This window comes from Cuculus canorus, chromosome 22 (genome assembly GCF_017976375.1).
Source record: "Cuculus canorus isolate bCucCan1 chromosome 22, bCucCan1.pri, whole genome shotgun sequence".
Taxonomy (NCBI): Eukaryota; Metazoa; Chordata; class Aves; order Cuculiformes; family Cuculidae; genus Cuculus; species Cuculus canorus.
This window is the reverse complement of record NC_071422.1, coordinates 3,411,643-3,417,642: the sequence shown is the minus strand read 5'-3', so window position 1 is coordinate 3,417,642 and position 6,000 is coordinate 3,411,643. Positions and strand designations below refer to the sequence as shown.

General features: G+C 49.7%; 1 protein-coding gene across 3 annotated transcripts in view; it reads left to right on the top strand.

Moving 5' to 3' along the window:
• The window catches only part of EYA3 (EYA transcriptional coactivator and phosphatase 3), a 56,002-nt gene continuing 50,002 nt past the window's right edge, over positions 1–6,000 (top strand). For 2 of the 3 annotated variants that reach the window (XM_054086224.1, XM_054086222.1), the window contains exon 1: positions 1–122. The gene's annotated coding sequence lies outside the window, so the exon portion shown is untranslated. Of the gene's footprint in view, positions 123–2,423; positions 2,622–6,000 lie in introns of those variants that run through there. The other variant, XM_054086223.1, reaches the window with a different exon arrangement.

Genomic DNA, 6,000 nt, shown 5'->3' with positions numbered 1-6,000 from the left:
CGCTCCCCAGGTCCGGCCCGTGCCTATCCGTCACTTCCGGCGCGGCGCTTCCGGCGGGGAGGGGCCGGTGGTGCCATGTCTGCCGCGGGACGCGCCGGGCCCGGCTGTGGTGCCGCCTCTCGGTAAGTGCCCGCTGAGGCCAGCTCGGCCGTGCGGTGTCTCCTCTTCTTCTGTCAGCCGCGGGGCGGGACCGGGCCGAGGGGGGCCAGGGGTGCAGGGCCGGGCTGGGGCAGGCCCGGGCCGCAGGGCTCCGCCATCCGGAGGTGTTCTCCTCCGCCCCCACCGCTGGGGCGGTAGCCGAGGGGTGCGGCGGTCACGGCGCCCCATCAGCCGCCCCGGGGCGTGGGGGCTGCGTGGCCCCTGTGCGGGAGCCCGGAGGGGCGAGTGGCCTCGGCGGGGCCGCCCGCAGCTGGGCCTCACCGGCGGCGGTGGGGTCCAATCGGCTGCGCTGCGCGACCCCGGGCCTGGGAACGCGTTTGGAGTCCCTGCAACTCCGTGTGGATCCAGCGCGAACTGCGTGCCCCGTTCGTTCTGTTCATGGCGTGGCTGAACCGCATCCAGAGCGGAGCCGGCCCGCGGGGCGGGCAGCCTGGGGACGGTGCCCTCGGCGTGGAGCCAGCGTCGCTTCTGCCTCAGTGATGCTCTTCATCCAGAGCGGCGTTACTTCCAGCTGGTTGCTGAGAGTCAACCTGACTGATTCAGATAAGATCGTTACGATTATCGTTATCTACCTCTGTTGTTTGGTTTCCTTCAATTATGTCTGTGGCACATTATCTTGAATTTGTGATGCTGAACAAGATAGGTTTTGTCAAGAGTCGTGGTAATGCATGTGTCTCAAGTCACTATTTTCAGAATCAGCTACTTCTAAAAATGCAGGGAGATAGTAACTTCCTCAGGCTGCGAAACTGCTGGCCTGTCAGACTCCACCTTTCAGAGTTTGGGGGTTTTTTAATCACCTTATGGTGCAGTATTTCCTCCTTGTGCAGCTCCGCAGGCCAGTTTTTGCCCCGTAGATGGTGATCTGTGGGTACAGCCTTGCTGCTCTGTGTCTAAAAGGTGCTGAGGTAAAGATCTAGCAGTTCACATGCTGTCACAGTCACTGCTCGGTGCCTGCCTGCAGCTTCGGCCTGTGCAGCCTCAGCACTAGTCATGGCACCTTAGTAACTGCACATCGTAGTGTGTGTGACAACCAGGGCTGGAAAACTGTCACTTTCCTGTCACAGATGTAGGCAATAGCTGTAGTAATTCCTGAGTAATCAGTGACGTCAGAAGGGTTTATAGCTTCCCAAAGCTTTGCTCTGTAAATGTCCACATGTTGAATGAGTTTTGAATCAAATATGTCAGAATACACTTTAAATGGGTTTTTTGTGTTTGGTGTCATAGAATCATAGAATCACCAGGTTGGAAGGGACCCACTGGGTCATCAAGTCCAACCATTCCTAACACTCCCTAAACCATGCCCCTCAGCACCTCGTCTACCCATCCCTTCAACACCTCCAGGGAAGATGACTCGACCACCTCCCTGGGCAGCATTTGCCAGTGCCCAATGACCCTTTCCATGAAAAATTTTTTCGTGATGTCCAGCCTGAACCTCCCCTGGCAGAGCTTGAGGCCATTCCCCCTCGTCCTGTTCCCTGTCACTTGGGAGAAGAGCCCAACTCCCTCCTCTCCACGACCTCCTTTCAGGTAGTTGTAGAGAGCAATAAGGTCTCCCCTCAGCCTCCTCTTCTCCAGGCTAAACAACCCCAGCTCTCTCAGCCGCTCCTCGTCAGACTTGTTCTCCAGCCCCTCACCGGCTTCGTTGCTCTTCTCTGGACACGCTCCAGAGCCTCAACATCCTTCTTGTGGTGAGGGGCCCACAACTGAACACAGTATTCGAGGTGCAGTCTCACCAGTGCCGAGTACAGAGGGAGAATCACCTCCCTGGACCTGCTGGTCACGCCATTTCTGATCCAAGCCAAGATGCCATTGGCCTTCTTGGCCACCTGGGCACGCTGCTGGCTCATGTTCAGTCGCTGTCAACCATTACCCCAGGTCCTTCTCTTTCTAGCCAGACTTTTCCTAGTCTGTAGCACTGCACAGGGTTGTTGTGCCCCAAGTGCAGGACCCCGTGTCGGTGGGTTGGTACCTCTGCAGCAAATCAACATGCTGTTTCCTGGCTGTTCTGAGCTGAACGATCACCGTATGTGGTGAAATGGGGCATTTTTTAATGGAATGACAAGCCTAGCAAGGAGCATGATCTCATGTGCAAGTCACGTTATCCCCAATGCCTAGGGCTCACAGCACTCGATGCCTGTGTTCTCGGTTCTCAGCAGCAGGAGCTTTTTCCCTTCCCTGCAAGTCAGCACTCCTTTTTTTCCTTGTAGAAAAAGAATGTTAAAACTTGTTCTGGGTCTGCAAAACCCTATGAGAAAGCAGCTGTCAGGATGGAGATTGACAAGAAACTTTTGAGGACTTGAATGGAGTCATGTCAGGATTTAACAACTGGCATTTTCTGTATGAACTCGCACTCAGCTGCGCCTACAAACAACCCACCCACAGCCAGCACCCTCTCTGGCAGCCGCTCCTGAGAGTTCAGTTTGGTCACCTAAACGATGGCCCGTGACACACACTGGTTTGCCGTAAGTTGACGAAGGTCTTTTCCAGCTTTTCCTTGCTTTGTCTTATGCTTAATTTATTCTTTTTTTTTTTCATCCTGGAAATTGTTCAATTATTCCAAGGGCAGCACACAAGCAGCTCTTCAGCAGCGGCCCCTCTGGCAGTGATCGGATGCTGAGGTCGGAGGCGCTCCATCACCTGGGGGCGTCCCTGCACATCTTTTCTGTCTTCTTGCAGCGTCCCTGCACAACCCTTCTGCCTTCTCGTAGCCGTGTTTGGAGCTTCAGTGCAGGTGGAGCTGTGAGTGGTCAGGTCTCCTGGTGTGTTACCCAAACCTGGTGTCTGGGAGAGTGCTGTGGGCAGAACATGCAGGTCGTAGTGGGCTCCTCAGTGCGTGGTGTCATCATGATCTACACACCAGGCACTGCTGTCTTGTCTTCTCCTGATGTCACCGGTCATTCCCTTAACTGGGCTGGATAATTAGGAAGCAAGCTCTTTATTATTGGAATTAAGGATATGGCCAACCTAATTTCAGAGGGGATGGAGCAGTTCTTCAGCTCTGCAGAGAGAACTCTTCCTCAGCTGAAACCCATCTGCAGTGTTTGCATCTAAACACTTCCTTTTGAGTCTTGAAGTTTGCACTGTTTGCGTTTGAATCCTGACAGTGCTGTTTGCCTGAAAGCCACCAACTGGGGTGTGACATAAAGCCTTAAACCTGGTGATGGTTCATAGTTCTGTGAATATCGTGCTGCCATGGGTGACTTGAGGCTTTGAAGATTTTACAAAAGAGTCTCCTACAGATGCCTTTCCTATGACAGATTTTTGCCGTATTCTGTTTGAGGGAGCTAAAGAAATCCTTCCTTAACTATGATTTATTTAAGACAGTCAGAGAGAAAAAGGCAATTTCAGGACCAGGATTGTTTGAAAAAATAGATGATTATTCTTCAGAGCAGGAAAGAAAGTAGAAGTTGTTTTCAAAACCACATGGAATGTTCAAGTAGGCATGGTCACTGCTTTCCTAGCGAAGTTTCCCCATGCTGCTTTTTGTGGTAAAGGCATAGTTGCTCTTATATCCTTAGTGGGGAAAACACTGTCCCGGAAACTACCCTGTCTGTTCAAGGCTTTGAAGCTTCACATTGAAGTCCAGTCCCATTTGCGATGCGTCTGATGTTTTGTTCAATACCTTTATTAGAGCTCTTGACGTCTCGGAAGCTGTTGCCTTGATTATGCTGTGTGCTTGAAATCCTTGTTTCTGATCCACCCAGAACTTTTGGGGTACAGGGAACGGAGCTGGCCTTCCAGGGAGATAAAGGGACTCAAACAGAACAGAGGCTGGGTTTTTTTTTTGTTTTTTTTTTATTTTGTTATCTTGCTGGTGTTCTGGAGAACTATAAAGACACACAAGCTTTAATTCTTTTTCTCCTATGTTGGTTTTTTTTTTCTTTCTATCCAGTCATTGACTGCCATGCCAAGCCTCTGACCTTTCTGGATATGAGGAGGCATTAATGCTCCTGGCTTAAAAAACCAACACCAAGTTACAAACTCCTGCCTGACCTGAAGAAAGCCAAAAAGTCCCTATGAGTCAGTTGTCCCACAGCTCTCAGCATTTTAAAATACAGTAGCAAAAGTTGTGTGGCAATTCTCTGAACTATCAGTCTGTGTAGCAGCTTTCCAGGACCTAAAGAATTTAATTTTATGCTGAAGAAGAAGCAGCACTAAGTTGCTGAGTACGTTTCTCAAATCTCTGATTGAAGTGACCTTTTTCAGGGATACTGTTATAAAAAAACAGATAGAATTGGTCTTTACTGAAAGTGTGAGTTCTCGCTCAACTGCTGCCATAATCCAGGGTCTGTCGTACGGCTTCGTTTTCCAGTGGGGGCAGTAAAAAGTGGGAGAGTGTTTTACAGATCCATCAGCTGGAACTGGCCTGAGGTGAAGATGACTGCCCCAGCCTCGTGGGGAATGCTGGGCGCTGGGGGATTTTGGAGATAAAAGGCAGCAGAAAATACTGTGGGCTGCTCTTTCTCAGAGGTTGCCTGTGGCATATGGTAAGTGAGAAGATGCTAAACTAATTCCAGGGTTCTTGTTTAGCTGGGGATGGACGCACAGGCAGAAGTGACAGAGCTCCCAGGGCTCCAGGAGCTGTGGAAATGGGTTGTGCCTGTGTTCCTTGCCCATCCCAGGTGGCAGATAATACTGAATTTAGCTGACAGCTGCAGTGTCTGTCAGCTAAAATGTAGATGCACGATGCTGTACGTTGCCACAACTCAGCTAAATACAAATATCCTACTAGAACAAGAACATTCATCTATCCACTTTCGTTTTGCATTCCCTGCTTTCTGCGGCCATCAGAAACATGGGCACACAGCAGCATTCCTGCTAGGATTTGTGTTGTCTGGTTAGGGATTTATTTTCAATGGCAAGTTCTGAAGAAAATGTATTTATTCATAGTGATGGAGAGATGTTCACAATCCTGTTTGTTTCCTCCTGGAATCAAGTGACACTTGCACAGACCAGAAGGTTAGAAGATCTGGTTTACTTCTCTTTACTGCATCTGGAGGGAGACTTGGAAGAGTGCAGGGAGCCAAAGCTGCCTTCCACTACAGTAAAGAAAAAGATTTGAGTAGGACAAATCCAAAGCCTGAAAGGTTATGTCACCACCGTTTTGTTGCCTAGAAGTATATTTTTGTTTTCTGGAGAAGAGCTGTTGATTGGAATGAGTCATTGTTTTTAGAAGCTGATATATTTGAGCACTCCTGAACTGAAAATATTTTGTATGGGCTAAATGTACAAAGTTATGCAATGGCCAGCATGACAGTTAGGTAATTCGGATAAATAACGCCATGAGAGAGCAAGAAAGTGGCAGAAATAGGTAGAAGGAGAACAGGGAAGAGATAGGAAGTATGCATCTGGTTTTTACAGTGAAAGGCTTGTTGTCCTGCCTGCAAGATCTTTTGAGGCTTGTGTAGAAACTTGGTGCTATTGTTGTGCATCTGAATGTGGCTTTTTTTTACCGATTGTCCTGCTCTGGAGCACAGGTAAGCTGGAAGCACTGACCGTGAATAAATAGTAGCACCTTCTCTTTTATGAAAAATGATACACAGTATACACGGGCTCAGCTCAAAGATTCAGTGGTTGCACGTGAACTGTTCCCTGGTAGGACGTGGAATGATAGGATGGTTTGCGTTGGAAGGGACCTTAAAGCCCATCCAGTTCCAGCCCCTGCCATGGGCAGGGACACCTCCCAGTTCCCTGTGCCAGTGCCTCTCCACCCTCATTGTGAAGAATTTCTTCCTACTGTCTAATCTAAATCCTCCCACTTCCAATTTAAAGCCATTCCTCCTCTTCCTATCACTCCAGGCCCTTGTGAAAAACCCCTTCCCAACATTCCTGTATCACCCT